The sequence below is a fragment of the Suncus etruscus genome, chromosome 12 (assembly GCF_024139225.1).
Source record: "Suncus etruscus isolate mSunEtr1 chromosome 12, mSunEtr1.pri.cur, whole genome shotgun sequence".
NCBI classification, from domain to species: Eukaryota; Metazoa; Chordata; class Mammalia; order Eulipotyphla; family Soricidae; genus Suncus; species Suncus etruscus.
Window position 1 is genome coordinate 90568743 of NC_064859.1, and position 8635 is coordinate 90577377.

Sequence of the window (8635 nt, forward strand, 5' to 3'; positions counted from 1 at the left end):
AAAAAAATATATATCAAATATATAATAATCTTATATCAATTAGACTACAATAAAGATGAAATTTTTAAAAATGCTAAGTTTATGTTTTGAAAAATGGGTGACTCCTGCCATGGAGGAGCAATGGTACACATGTGCACACACACAAAATCAGTATGAGACAAGACAGTTTCTCAATTTTTTTTTGGTTTGGTTTGTTTCATTTAGGGCTACCCCTAGAGGGTTACTCATGACACTGTGCTCAGAGCACTGTACAGGGTTATGGGGATGGAGTGTTAGCAGCATGCCTTAATCCTTGCACTGTCACTTGAGCCTGGCCCTCGATTTTTCACACAGGACCCACTCCCTGCAAGGATGCACTATGAGGCCCAAACGGCTAGGTGCTAAAATAGATGGGTGCTTGGGGGGGGGGGGGGTGGCGAACGACGGGACACAAAGGAGGGGTCTCCAACAGGGCCACACACAGTGCCTCTGGGAGGTCCTGCATTAGAACTCAGGGCCTCATACATGCTAAACATGTGTTCTACCACTTGAACTATCTCTCAGCACTAATTTTGCATGTTTTTCGCAAAACAAGATTTCTTCCCAGCTTTTGTTTGTTGGTTTTTTGGTTGAGACACACCCAGATATGATCAGGGCTTACTCCTGGCAGAGCTTTAAGGACCATATGATATGGCATGCAGGGGATGAACCCAGGTCAGCCCAAGCACCTCACCCACTGTACTGTATCTCCAACACCACGGGTTTAGGTTTTTTTTTGTTGTTGTTTTTTAATATGGAACGTTTCACGGATTTGCGTGTCATCCTTGCGCAGAGGCCATGCTAATCTTCTCTGTATCGTTCCAATTTTAGTATATGTGCTGCTGAAGCGAGCACCGGTTTTAGGTTTTGTAATATTAAAAATGTGTATTTGTCGGGGCTGGAGTAGTGGCGCAAGCCTTAAGGTGTCTGCCTGACGCGCGCTACCCTAAAACAGATTGCGGTTCAATCCCCCTGCATCCCATATGGTCCCCCAAGCCAGGAGCAATTTCTGAGCACATAGCCAGGAGTAACCCCTTAGCATCACCAGGTATGGCCAAAAAAAACAAAAAAAATAAAAAATGTGTATTTGTCTAATGTATTTTTCCAAAATACATTTTCCAAAATAGACTCTCCTAGAGATTCTGATACAACTATATACAATGCCAAAAGATTGAAAATACTCTGGTCTGGTAAATACATTCAGGAGTAGACTGTCATACCCTATTCTTACCATGTAAGACAAAAATTACTAATGGTTGGGGCCACAGAGATTAAAAAAAAAAGAGAGAGAATAAGGCGCTAACCTGGCCCATGGCTGAAACAGTCATAATCCTAGGCACCTCATTTGTTCCCCCAAACACTGCCAGGAGTGATCCCAGAATGCAGAGATTGGAGAAAGCCCCAAACACCACTACCAACCACCTCCCCCCCAAATCATGGGAAAAACTTAAAGCACTAAAATTTCTAAGTTAAGCATCAACTTTTCTAACATCTTTTTTTTTTGGGGGGGGGGGCACACCCAGCAGTGCTCAGGGGTTACTCTTGGTTATCTGCTCAGAAATAGCCCCTGGCAGGCACAGGGGGGAGGGGGGACGACATATGGAACACCGGGATTTGAACCACCAACCACCTTAGGTCCTGTTTCCAAGGCAAACACCCCTTCTAAACATCTTTCTAATCACTACATCATTTTGTGCTTGTTCTTTTGTTTGGGAGGCACACCCACAGGTACTGAAGGCGACTCCCAATGCATTGCTGGAAAAGGGTTTATTTTATTATTATTATTTATTTATTATTATTCCTGGTTTATTTTAGGGACTATTTGATACTGATACTGAACAGTCATCAGCATGCAAAGCAAGTACGCTAGCACTTGAATCATCGTCCCAGGCTCCATAGTTAATAATTTCATAGAATTTGGGGCCAAAGCACATCAGGTAGTGTGTTTGCCTTGTATGCAGCCCACCCAGATTTAATCTCCAGCATCCCACATGGTACTCTGAGCACCACGAGGAGTAATTTCTGAGCGCAGAACCAGGAGTAATTACTTACTGAGTGCCGCCAAGTGTGGCCCTAAAAGCAAAAATAATAATTTCATAGTATTATATTTCCATATGTAATTATTTTTCTGTTTCTTGCATTTTCCACATACAAGTAACTGGAGCAACAGTACAGTTTGTAAGGAAGGCGTAACTTACCTTGCACACAGCAGCACACTACATTCCAGGCACCCCAAATGGTTCTCCCAAGCCCACCAGCAATAAATACTGAGCACAGCAGAGTGTGACCCAAATTACAAAATGGAGAAAGGTGAGGAGGGAGGGAGGGAAACTGGGGCATTGGTAATGGGAAATGTGCACTGGTGAAGTAAATGGGCAGAAAAATTAAAATCTATAGAGGGGCAAGGAGATAGTTCAAAAGACAGAAGCAACATCAAGTATATACTCGGGTCTAATTCCTAACACCACTGGGGGGCATGAGAAGCCCCTTTCCAATAAAAATCAGGGCCAGAGTGATAGCACAGCAATAGGGCATTTGCCTTACACGAGGCCAACCCAGGATGGACCTGGGTTTGATTCCCAGCATCTGATATGGTCCCCCAAGCCTGCCAGGAGGACTTCTGGACCCCAAACAAAACAAAACAAAAGGAATAAAAACCTCCACTTTTCTTTCATCTACAGTTTCTATGCTTAGAATCCAGTTCCCCCACACTCCATACATGATTTGTTCATGACCAATTTACTCCCCAAAAAGTAACTGGTTCCTCTAATGAATCATCTCTGTGGTCTGCCTCTCTGTACCTTCTATCAACTAACAATAACAAACTTGTCTTTCTAGGACATTTTCTCCTTTTAAATGCTTCTCTCCTTATGGTGAGTGAAGAGAGGACAGTCAAAAAGAAAACAGGATCAACAAGATTGTACTATTTCCAAAGTTCTGCTTGCAAAAACGACTGAATTCCTCAGGGATGTCATCAGCGACTTTGCACTTTTTTTGTCTTTGTAGAGAAGGAGCCTCACTGCAAACCTAGTACTAATGTTAATTAATGACATTAAATTTCATTTTGTTTTTGGTGCTGCAGATCAAGCCCAACACCTCAACATGCTCAACAAGTGCTCCACTACTACTGACCTACACTAACAGCCCCACAATTTTTTCCCCTTTAGGGGATAAGGGTTGGACCACACCTAGAAGTGTTTGGTGGGGGGGAGTCCCTGTGGGGCTTGGATGGATGACCATCGGGTAACAGTAATCTATTTGCTGTTAGTCACAGCAAGGCAACTCCTTAACCTCCGTACTCTCTTCAGACCCCCAAACTTTCCATTTAAATTGCACCAAACACTATACACCATAGGTCTCTGACCTCAATCATTTCCTCATTACCACCTAGGTTTTTTGGATTTTTTTTTAACTTTTAATCCGGGGGTTTTTTTGGTCACACCTGACAGTACTCAGGGACCCTTTGTGGTGCCAGGAATTAAACAGGAATGGATCAGATCCAAAATAAGCACTATATCCCCTGGACTATCCTTTGGCATCCCCAACTTACATTTCAGAACAAAGATTGTTGGGCTGAGAGATGGCTCAAAGCATTAAAACCCAGCCAAATTCTTCGGCCCCATGAGCACTGCTGGCCAAAAGTGACTCCAAGCCTTGCTAGATATGTCCCAAAAACCAAAATTAAGAACTGTGTTAACACCTGAATGCTAACTTGAATAATGAAACAATAATAGCAACAATATTATACAATTATACAATAGCCAACCCAGGTTTGATCCCCATTATCCCATGTGGGATTTAACAAGGAGTGGGATCACAGAGCCATGAGTAAGTCCTGAGTACCACTAGGTGTGACCCAAAAACAACATCAAAAACACACACAAGGGGCTGGAGAGATAGCATGGAAGTAGTGCTTTTGCCTTGCATCCAGAAGGATGGTGGTTTGAATCCCGGCATCCCATATGGTCTCCTGAGCCTGCCAAGGGGGGATTTCTGAGCATAGCGCCAGGAGTAACCCAAAAACCAAAAAAAAAAAGGCCAAGCAGGTTTAATTCCCAGCATCAGACACATGATCTCCCACTGTACTACCAGGAATGACACCTAAGCACAGAGTCAACCTGAGTAACACCAGGGGCCATCCCCCAAAAATTAAATATACTTGAATAATGCTTTTGACAACTACTAAATTTACAAGGGACTAATATCAGATCAGTAGGGCAAGAGCCCACTTGAATATCAAGTCCATTATAGACCCATCTGTAGTTTTTCAGCATAATTTTACTTTCATATATTAACTGTGACTTACTTTGCCTGTTGTATGCTCACAGTAAGGCCAGAAATGCAACTCAGTGGTAGAGCCCTCACCTTACATGTATATGACCCTGGGCTCAATCCATCACCACACACACACACACACACACACACACACACACACACACACACACACACACACACACACACACACACACACACACACACACTCAATTCAAGTCCAAAATACTGCAACCAACTATCAATTTACGTAATGTTCACATATCACACAGCCCATGTTATAGCCCATATATTTTCTACAATGTATTGATATGTACGTTTATGACATTTTATCAGTTGCTATATGGTTGGTTAGTAATTTGGAGGGCCACACCCAGCAGTACTGTGGCCATGAGAGAATGTAGCGGGCATAGCATGCCTCTGGAGGCCATTCTGGATTATATCATTGTGCTCTTGCCTGCAAAGCAGAGCACTACCTCCACAACCTAATCATGTTCTTTAAAACAGGACAGCTCTGGGGGCTCGAGTGGGCGGGGAATTTGCCTGGCAAGTAACAGATCCAGGTTTGGTCCCCTGAGCACTGCCCGGAGTAATTCCTGTGTCGAGCCAGGAATGCTGAGCCAAGAGTAACCCCTAAGCACCACCAGGTGTGGCCCAAAACACCAAACACAATAAATTATATTTGTTTAATAATAAGCTATAAGCTACCAAAAACACAATGAACCAGAAGCAGATAGAGCTGGTATTCCTAATTCTATTTTCTCGCTGACATAAAGTCAAATATTCTAGAAATATCAGAGGCCTCCTCCTAGACCTCATGATTTTTCTAAATATAGGCTGCCGTTCTGGATAGGACACAAAATTACTTCCATTATTAAAAACACTAATTTTTTTTTCTATTTTTCTCATGTAGTGCCAGGGACCAAATCCAGAGGCTCACAGGTTCAAAGCAGGCATTCTACCACATTCGCACCCCCAGCCCCAAATCATAGGTTTTCTCTTCTCACTATACTGTGACCTGAAATATTAAGGCTTACTTGTATTTTCTTTCACTGCCTACACTTACTTCTCTGTCCTCCCACAAACATAAACCTTTTGGGTTTTGGGCCACACCCGGCATTGCTCAGGGGTTACTCCTGGCTGTCTGCTCAGAAATAGCCCCTGGCAGGCACGGGGGACCATATGGGACACCGGGATTCGAACCAACCACCTTTGGTCCTGGATTTGCTGCTTGCAAGGCAAACGCCGCTGTGCTATCTCTCCGGGCCCCAAACATGAACCTTTTGAACACCAAGGTTTAGTTTAATTCCTCACTGACGAGAGAAACCAACCAGAATAGGTGCTTTATAGATTTAAGATACTGAAAAAATATTAGTGTTACTATTGTCTCTTTTTCGGTTTTGAGAGCACACCTGGAAGTTGGCTGGGGCTACTCCTGGCTCCCAACTCAGAAGAGGAGGCAGAATGATAGCAACAGAAGGTAGGGTGTTTAAACTTTTCACACAGCTGACCTGAGTTTGATCTAAGCATTGCAAGTAGTAGTAATTCCTGAGTGCAGAGCCAGGAGTAATCAATCCCTGAGCATCGCACACAAACAAAAACACGTGTGCGCACAAATATTCAGGAAAGCATAACTTGCCAGAGATAAACCCCTGCTTACCGCCTCCTAAACACAAAACATGTGCTCAGGGCCAGAGAGCCAGTACCACGTGTAAGAGGCATGCAGCAGATCCTAGTTTACAAACAAGCAGAACATACTTTCCTCCAGAGTCCTACCAGGAGTGATCCTTGAGTAGTATTTGGCATAAGCCCCGAGCAGGGCAGTGTGTGGCCCAAAATCAAATCAGAAAAAAATTAAGCTCTAGCCAATTGAGCTCTCTCTGGCCCTGTGACACCATTCTCTTATTAGCGTTTATTTTACTTAGATTGAGATTTCATGCATTTCCCACAATTCACCATTTTTTAGTCACAAATATACTAATGCCTTCAGGAATACACTCAAAGTCAATTCATTAGGGAGATATGTAGTTCAGAGAGTAAGGTGTTTGCCTTGCATGTGTGGTGACCCACGTTCCATCCCAGACACCACAGAACCCCATTCAGAGCCCCACGAGGAGCAATCTCTGAGTACATTGCTAGAAGTCCTTAGCACAACCAGGTAGAGGCCCACCCCATCCCCAACAACAACAAAAAAACAATTATTAAATAGCCTTGCCACCTTTTAAATACTATTTCATGAACAGGAAATATATGAGAAATACTAAATGAAAATTCTCTATTTCTAATGCAGCATTCAATCCTACCTATAAATTATTGCATACTCATTTATGAGTAAAAAATGCAGACAGGGCCCGGAGAGATAGCACGGCGGATCCAGGACCAAAGGTGGTTGGTTCGAATCCCGGTGTCCCATATGGTCCCCCGTGCCTGCCAGGAGCTATTTCTGAGCAGACAGCCAGGAGTAACCCCTGAGCATTGCCAGGTGTGACCCAAAAACCAAAACAAAAAATGCAGACGAATTTTACCTTTATCACTACCTCCCAAAGATTGAACTATTTTTTTCCACAGAGATCATTCATAAAATACTAGATTAGATGCTTAAAATTAATAGGTACATTTTGAGCTAGTATCTTCTTATCGATAATTAAAATTTACCATGCTTTAAGGAAAAGGAAGAAAGCGGCACTCATCTGGAAGAAAGTGCAATAGTCTTCTGTGAAGGTGAAATCATCCCACCACCAAAATAACTTCTCGAGTTGTATCTTTTAGAGAGCAAGGACAGCACTCATCAATATTAAAAATGTAAGTGGAAACGATCATAAAACAGTGTTTGTATTTATTCAACCAACTTTCCCACAATTCCAGCTGAAACAAAATACAGGCTGCTGTAAGACTCATCAACCCCCTAATGGCATAAAAGTTCGCACAACAAAAAGCACAAGGTTTACAAAACAAATGCAGGAGATTGCATAAACAGTAGGGCTCGGATTTGAGGGTGGGGTGGGAATTAAATTATAAAAAAAAAAAAGAAAAAGAAAAAGACCAGATGGTAATAAACCGTAAGACATAGAGCTCTAAGGAGTAATTCCTTATTCTTTTGTCTGCAAAGTGCAAAATCGTTTCACAATAAATTCTTTTCCCTGTTTCTAATTCTGCCCGGCAAAAAAACAAACAAAAAACTTTCGACTTGTATTAGAAAAATTCACTGAGAAGGACTCTCCTGTGCAGGTCCAAATAAATAAATAAATAAATAAATAAATAAATCAAAAGACATGATGGGACAACTCTCCAAGAGGACAACTATGAAAAAAAAAAACATTTCGCAAACGCTGTAGGTAGGGAGTGTTTTCAGTCTCAATGTCTCCACCTTCTGAATGTGTGTTCAACGCACAGACGGAAAGTAAAAATAAAAATAAATGGAATGATGGTTTCCCCCCAACCACCCTAGCCTAAGCCTAGCCTAGCCAAACCAGCCAAAAGGAAGACAAGACTACAAATCCCAGCGTGCACCGCGGCGCGCTTCCGCCGAGGTCCCGACGGAGACGGAGGGGGGGGGGGAGCAGGAAAAAAAAAAAAAAAGGAAGCCACTCTCCGAGTCCCACCTGTTACTCGGTGCGCCTCGACACCTCCGGCAGGTGCGGAGGAGCTTCCGCGCACGCGTACGCGCACGCGCACACACAAACAAACAAACAAAACGGAAACGAGCTGCCCGCGGGCTTCGCGGTCGGGGCCGCGTGTCTTCCGGTGTGTGTGGGGTGGGGGGGCGGCGGGAGGCGGCTTCAAGCGGACGCTGCAGAGGAGAGAGAAACTAAGCGCTCCTCGGCGCCGGTGCGGGGCGAACTCGGCTGAGGAGGAAGCGGGCTGAGTGAGGAGGGAAAGGCTGAGGGCGGACGACGAGCGCCGACCCGCCACGGCCGCCGCGCAGCGGAGAAGCCGAGGAGACAGCGGGCGGCGGGCGGACGACAAGCCCCAGCGCCGCACGGCCGAGCGGGGCGAGCACCTGCGGAGAGATCGCACGCCACACGGCGCCCCGCCGCTGCCCTCACCGTCTTGGCGGCCTCCGCCCAGGTCCTGCCCTTCTTCCTGCGGCCCTTCTCCCTCATGGCGGGCTCTGCGCGGACTCGACTCGACTCGACTCGCGACGCGTCCCGGCTGCCGCGCTCTCTCGCGCGCCCTCTGCCCCGAGGCTCCGCCGCCGACTGCGAGCGAGCGAGCGGGCGAGCGATCGAGCGAGCGACGGACCAAGCGGACGCGGCGTCGAGCCGGCTGCGACGCGGGCGCGCTCAGGGGAAAAGCCTCAGGGCTGAATGCGCGCGCCGGCGGGGGAGCCTACGAGGCGGCCGCC

The 8635-nt window shown here is 45.4% G+C and overlaps 1 non-coding gene across 1 annotated transcript; it reads right to left on the reverse strand.

Moving 5' to 3' along the window:
- Positions 1–766: 766 nt before the first annotated feature.
- Positions 767–873, reverse strand: LOC126025097 (U6 spliceosomal RNA). The gene has a single exon (XR_007501144.1). It is a non-coding gene; the product is annotated as a U6 spliceosomal RNA (small nuclear RNA).
- Positions 874–8635: the final 7762 nt, after the last annotated feature.